Here is a 7,620-nt window from a genome sequence, read left to right as displayed (position 1 = left end):
ATACATCATGGTGCTCACTGTTTGTACCCAGAAGCTTCCTGATTGAGCCTTTCTCAAGATAATTGGGTTCTGGGAGTCCTACCTTGCAAGACCCATGAGGACGGCACCTATAGGGTGTGACGGATCTGATGGCCAGGGCTGTGTCCTTGCATTCAACGGACATCACTGAGACAGCCTATTTCATACATTTCAGAGTTTTCGAGGCTCACTCTTTCCTTGTTTCCACTCAGGAAATTATTATTCATCCCGCAGCATACGGACAACAGGTTTTTGCCCAATCGCTCTTGCTGCTGGCATTATACCATCCAACAATATGGTGTTAACAAAAAATATTAAAACTAGCCATCTTAGATTTTTGGTTCTGGTTCATAAAGTAACATAATGAAAGGGAAAATCTTTCGCACAGTCCCGATGGTGCAGAACCATTTAGAAATGATTCTAAATATAGATTCCCAGATGACAGAAGGGTTGTTTTATGTCATTCTGTGATTTCTTTTTCACAGCATGTTCTATGTGCTGGCATAAAAGATTTTAATGAAGTCAGAATGCTAAATTTAAGTGAACCTTTGCTCTCGTTCATTGCAAAATACAGCTCGTTGCCATTTAATTGGCTGTGCGTCTTGGCATCAGACCCACAAGCACCAAAACAAGAATCAGACCTCATAATGCAACTGTCTTGATTGTGCCCAGATCCTCTAACTACCACTGTGGGACTTTCCTGATCTTTTATGTAACTGACCTTCAGTGAATACATGCAAAAAAGAGTTTCCAATTGTTCCTCTTAAATCACCTTAATTGGACATGAGTATGTGATCATCTATGACTTGAATAGTTTACATAATCTAACTACTAATCCTTGATGATATATGATAAGCTCCAATTTTTTTGGTCAATAAACAGCCTATGAATACTGCGTATTTTGGGGAATAAATTTACACCGCAAGCTGTTCAAAGCAAGCCATTCAAAACGTTCACTTATAACTTAGGGACAACATCGACAGTAACCTGTTAGTGACTATAATATCTGAAGTGGCTCCGCCAGAACCATTCTTCCCAACTTAGGAGTGCATAAAAATCACTCGAGGAACCCGCTTCAAAATGCAGGTTTGGGGGCCACTCACAGAGAATCTGATTCAGTAGCCCTTAGGGACAGGGCCAGGTGAAACCAGCCACATGCATTTTAGTCAACTTCCCAGGTGATGCTGATGTAGCTGCTTGGCTGATGTAGCAAGTCCATTTGTCCTGGGGGACCTGCCCATTCCCTCACCTGGGGGCAGACTCCAAAACTTGGCATCCTCTCAGCACCGGGCTGGAGGCAGGTGTGTGTCTAGGATTAAGGACCGTCCTTCGGCTCTCTTGAACTTCTCTTGGCCTGGCCACATGACAGTCTAATCACAAACAGGGTAAATTTACGAACATCTAGCGGGTTACCTATCTCAGGATTGCTAAGAGAGGTTCTAATACCAGTTGCCTTTAAGGCCAAATAAAAATACACAGTCATACGCGTTCTTTGCTTGATCCTCACTACTCAGTAGGGTGAGTCTTGCCCATATTTTATAGAGAAGGAAACTGAGGTTCAGGGAGGTCATGGCACTTGGCCAAGTCCACAGAAGAAAGGTGGAGAACCAAGTCTCCAAACTGTCTTCAGCCTTCAAATGCATGCTTTCCAACTCCTTGTCAAGCGTTCGGTTGTACTGCTAGGATACGTAGAGGTGGGTTAAGCATTTTACAGAAAAAATAAGCTAATTACCTCTCGGAATTAATTTTCTATGCAAGAGGAGACTGTTCTGCATTCGCAGAACAGCAGTGACACAGGAAATGATCAAAATTCTAAGAAAACTTTCCTTCAGTCTCTATCTTCAGACCTTTTACAATGCTTCCATCTTTTGGTTAGGAGTGAAAATAGAAAAGCAAGTTGAGTCCTGGTTTGCCTCACATTTTCAAACCCACTATCAGTGGCCCGGGGTGATGGAACCGCATCCCGGCGGGATCAGAAGAGTAATCCTCACAAACCTACCTCTAGAATTTCCCTTCGTCTTTTGCAGTTTGCATGATTTTGTAGTTTTGACGGTCTGCTCCGACTGCCACGACAAAACACCATACTGTTCAGTTTCCGGTGAGAGCCCACTTCCTGGTCCCCAGGCGGCCAGTTTTCTCAATGTCTGCACGTGCATGGCAAGAGAGAGGGAAAGAGATCTCTATCCTCTTCCTCTTTCTATAAGGCCAACATTCCTATTGGATTAGGGCCCCACACTTATGACCTCATTTAACTTTGTCTCCTGAAAGCCCTGTGTCCAATTATAGTCACATTGGGGGGTTAGGGATTCAGCACACAAATTTTGGGGACGACCCAAGTCAGCTGATAGGAGATGGAGTCAGTCATTTTCCAGGAAAGCAACTTTGGAAAGGTGCAAGTGGGAAGCTTTTCCTAAATGAAGACAGAAAGTCCTGTCTGAGAAGGTACCCTTCCAACCCTTTGGTGGAGAAAGGGATGGTGTAACAGGAAGTCAACATGTGGGGTTTCCAGCCCTTAGGCAGAGCATGAGAAAATTCAGAACTCTGAATCTGGTTCCATAGTGTCTCAGGCAGAGTTCTATGCAAATGTGTACATAATGGTACATTTCCCGGAGAGGTTTGTTTTAACCTCGAAGGCTTCCCTGCTGGTTTTTGGACATATCGGGCAAGCTCTGGCCTTAGAGCTGCCTTGGGCCGGGTTCCCTAGAAGCAGAGCCTGAGACTGGGGTTCTCGTGCAAGGGATTTATTGAGGAAATGCTCTCAATCCAAGCATCAGGAGAGGCATTGAGGGCAGCAGGATAGGTCAAAGAAGTTAGGCAGAACTGTAGTTTCAGAAGAAGTCAAGCCTAAGCCTGTCCCCTGGGCAGCTTGGGAAGGGATGTACATCACACCATGGAGATTGTCCTGTGCAGAGGTTAGGGCACTGGACACCTATGCCGCCTCCTGTCAGTCAGTCATTGGCCACCTCCCAGGCATCTCTAGGAAGGGAGGTCAGCCTATGGCAATCCTCCAGAGAAGGGGACGAGTGTGAGCCTTTAACAGCCAACAGCCACTACAACAGGGGGCCGGGGGCACAGGCTGCTACAGAGCATTGGGTGTCCTCCAACTGCACCTGCTACGGAGCCTGCCCTAGCTGGGCCCTCTGCCTGAATGCTCTCCCCCTAGATAACCTCTTAGCTAACTCCTTCACCTCTTTAAGGTCTTTGCTAAAATCTAACCTTCTCAGGGCGCCTGGGTGGCTCCGTTGGTTAAGTGTCCAACTTCAGCTTAGGTCACGATCCTGTGGTCCGTGGGTTTGAGCCCTGCATCTGGCACTGTGCTGACAGCTCAGAGCCTGGAACCTGCTTTGGATTCTGTGTCTCCCTCTCTCTCTGCCCCTCTGCTGCTCGTGTTCTGTCTTATTTAATTAATGTTTAATTAAACAAACATTAAAACATTTAAAAAACGAAATCTAACCTTCTCAATGAGGTCTATCCTGGCCACCCTCTCGACATGCAAACTGTACCCCTGCCCCCCACCATCATCCTTACTCTGCTCAACTTTTTCTTTTTGGCCATAGCTCCCATTGCCCACACGCATACATAATTTGCTTCTTTCACATGCCCAGGTTTTTTTGGCTTGTCTCTCCCCATTAGAATGGAGACTCTTTAAGGAAAGAAATACAGGTCTAGCCATCGCACCTAGAATAGTGCCTGGCACATATTAGGCATTTAATAAATTCTTGCTGAATTCACTAATTAAGTCTCAAAGGGGCCCTGACCCAAAGAAAGGAGGCAGTCAAGAGCCTAAGGAAGGAGATGATATACAAGGGCTCTAGCCAACCCACTGGGCATGTAGGCCCTATACCTCTATACCTCTCCACCCACTGGGACCTACAGGAGGGGTACCCCGACTTCCAGGAATACATGGATGATATCATTTTTGGGTCCAAATGAATGTAAAGTCACCATTACAATATGCTCTGGGTCCCGCCCAACACAGCTGCTGAGCTGGAGGACTTCAGCTTCTACTCACCCTTCTGAAATTACTTGGTTTTCACTCTCCCTCAGAAGTTGCAACTTGGGGAGTGCCTGGGTAGTTGAGTGTCTGACTTCGACTCAGGTCATGATCTTGTGGTTCATGAGTTTGAGCCCCACATCGGACTCTGTGCTGTCAGTGCAGACCGTGCTTCGGATCCTCTGTCTCCCTCTCTCTGCCCCTCTGCTGCTCTCTCTCTGTCTCTCTCTCTCTCAAAAATAAATAAACCTTAAAAAAAAAAAGAAGTTGCATCTTGGGAAAACTGTGGTCCCCCTGATAGTACCTTACTTAGCAGAACTTCTCATTCAAAGATAAGACAATGCCTCATAAACAGGAAATGAAGAATTTTCACACCTTCCTGGGAGGATGCTTACCAAGGTTAAGTGACCAGGCCAATAGCCACGTTCTATCTGCCTGATAAAAAAAAAGCTATCTTGGACAAATCCTGAAAAATATATATAAAAAAAAAAATCAAATCTTTCCAGCCTTCCCCCCAAAGAACACATAGGTAATTGTCTACCCCTAGCCTGGGCAAAAGGGGCAAAGAATTTAGACAGATATTACCCAAAGAGGATGGATGATGAATAGAGGAATTGATGAGAAAATGTTTAATGTTACCAAAGAAATGCAAAGTAAAACAACAGTTGGATGCGATTATCATCTATCAAACTGAGAAGATTTTTTTTTTCTATTGTACTACCCAAACTGGTGAAGATGTGGTCACAACGAACATTCTGCAGCACGGGTGGAAGGTACAGTGGTGAAGGCTGATGGAAAGTGCGTGGCCAGCTGTTTTTAGAGACTTTGCTATCTTCATCATCTTTAACCTACTAGAGTCAGAGCCCTGCTGGAAGCCTGTTCGGTAGAATCTGAAATTCAGATGGTGGAAGGCAGGGAGGCCTTCTGAAACCAGCCATTTGGGTTTCTAGCAGGACTAAAATGGCAGGAAGAGAAAGGGAGAGAAGCAGATTACTTGCGTGAGTGGGCAATAGAGTCCCTAAACGTTTTCTTTGGCCTCACTTTCTATCACAAGGACAACTTTCTTTTCTTTTCTCTTCTCTCTTCTCTTCTCTTCTCTTCTCTTCTCTTCTTTCCTTTTCTTTTCTTTCCTTTCCCTTTGCTTTTCTTTTCTTAATTCTATTAGGAAATTATACTTTTGGGCACCTGGGTGGCTTAGTCGGTTAAGCGTCTGACTTCGGCTGAGGTCACGATCTCACAGTTCGTGAGTTCAAACCCTGCATGGGCTCTACACTGACAGCTCGGAGCCTGGAGCCTGCTTCAGATTCTGTGTGTCTCCCTCTCTCTCTGCCTCTCCCCTGCTCACACTCTCTTCTCTCCCTCTCCAAAACAAATAAACATTAAAAAAAAGAAAGAAAAGAAATCATACTTCCGGGAGCTCCTGGGTGGCTCAGTCGGTTAAGCATCGGACTCTTGATTTTGGCTCAGGTCATGATCTCATGGTCTGGAGTAGAGCCCTGTGCTGGGCTCTGTGTTGGGCAAGAAGCCTGTTTAAGATTCTCTCTCTCCCTCTCTCTCTGCCCACCCCCCTTGTGCTCACTCTCTCTCTCTTAAGGAAAAAAAAAAGAAATTGTACTTCTGGTGACAAACATGTTTTCAGGTCTCTCAGACATTTTATAAATCCTCAGACAATTGTGTGACCAAAAGGTCATTTGCTCTGTCAAAAACATTCTATTTACTCAGGCTGAAATGCCATTTGTACACATTTTCTTCATATAACTTGACTTTGCCTCTGAGTCAGATAATAGAGCTGAATCCAGCATCAAAATATGTAAACCCTTCCACCTGAGATGCAGACGTCAGCCAGGGCAGAGACGGGCTTCAGAAAGCATGGTGCGTGAGGGCATCGTTTCGAGTGAGGGTGTGTGCGTGTGTGCACAAGGACAACTTTTGTCACGTTTACCCTGTGGCCCAACAAATACAGGAATTTAGTCTTATAATTGGAATTGTTGGTTTTGTGTACTTTTGACAGCTGAATCATGTTTCCCATAGTTCTGGAAACTTCTCTCTGCACATGGCTCTTTGTAACCTGGAGCCATGTTAATAACTATTTTATTTTCAAAATTCAATAATTCAAAATTCAAAATTCTCCCCCAAAAAACATTTTCTAAAGTCTCTTCATATTCTTTCTCTTCGAACTTCACTCACTAAAAATCAACCAAAATTGGAGTTTTTTCTGTCTCCACTAGAATAGACTCATCAACAATGGATAGTTTATTTTTCAGGGAAAACATTCACTGATTAAAAAAAAAAATAGCTTGGGGCGCCTGGGTGGCTCAGTCAGTTGGGCGGCTGACTACAGCTCAGGTCATGATCTCACGGTCTGTGAGTTTGAGCCCCCCATTGGGCTCTGTGCTGACAGCTGAGCAAGCTGGAGCCTGCTTCAGATTCTGTGTCTCCCTCTCTCTCTACCCATTCCCTGCTTGCTCTCTGTCTCTCTTTCTCTCTCTCTCAAAAATAAGAAACATTAAAAAAAATTTTTTTTTAAATAGCTTTAGGGGCGCCTGGGTGGCTCGTCCGACTTCAGCTCAGGTCATGATCTCACGGTTTGTGAGTTCGAGCCCCACATCGGGCTCTGTGCTGACAGCCCAGAGCTTGAAGCCTGCTTCGGATTCTGTGTCTCCCTCTCTCTCTGTTCCTCCCCAGCTTGTGCTCTCTGTCTCTCTCTCAATAATAAATAAACTTAAAAAAAGAAATTATTAAAAAAATAGCTTTAGCCCATGAAACAGGCACTCACCCAAAATACAATTTAAGCTTTTGTTTTTTAATTTTTAGCAGGAAAGCTGCTTACAAGGTTGCTGGCAACTTTCAGTTTTTGAAGGTGGTGCTTCTGTAGCAAAAGATTTCCCTTATTACTTCCTAAAAATATCCACCCAGACTTCATTTACTTTGGAAAAATTAATAGAAATGCCCTGTTTAGTCCCCGGAAGGTAAAGCAAATCCCTGTCCATCCATCTTAAGGATGCTGTGAAATCACCACAAATGGGAATACGGACTGCTGGGGGGAGGGGTGGAGAAGGTTGCACTCACTTGGATGCAGGAGACCTGCCCTCTTGGCCTTGTGAGAGAGAGGTCACCTGGGGTGTGGCAGGAAGGACAGGTCCCCCTCCCCCACACACTGCAGCATGAAAGGCCATCACCTCCGTGGTCATGGTCACGAATCAGGGCCTGAGAAAGGGCACAGAGAGGCCCCTCTCCCTCGGTCCCAGAGTCTTTCCCTGAGGGTTTCCTGCCCTAAAGTTCTAAATTTCCCTTTTAGTCAAGGTTCTTTGCTTACAAGGAAGAGAAACTAGCTGCCGATGGAGAGCTGACGAAGAGCACGCCCTGGTGGTGGGAACAGGGCTGTCCCGCAGAGGGCTGCCCCACCCTGGGCCCTGCTCTCTCCAGACGCCTCCTTTGCCCACCTCTTCCTTGCTCCTGTCCACAGACGGATCTTCTGCCCATTCCTGCTCTCCCTGGCTTTGCTTTGTCTTGGCCTGGCTGCTCAGGCCTCTGAAGCCCAGCTCCCCACTCTAGGACCCCTGGAAGAGGAATTTGGCCCAGCTTGGGTCAAATGGCCATTGCTGGTC

The sequence above is a fragment of the Panthera uncia genome (assembly GCF_023721935.1).
Source record: "Panthera uncia isolate 11264 chromosome C1 unlocalized genomic scaffold, Puncia_PCG_1.0 HiC_scaffold_3, whole genome shotgun sequence".
In the NCBI taxonomy this organism is placed as follows: Eukaryota; Metazoa; Chordata; class Mammalia; order Carnivora; family Felidae; genus Panthera; species Panthera uncia.
Note: the sequence above shows the minus strand (reverse complement) of the source record.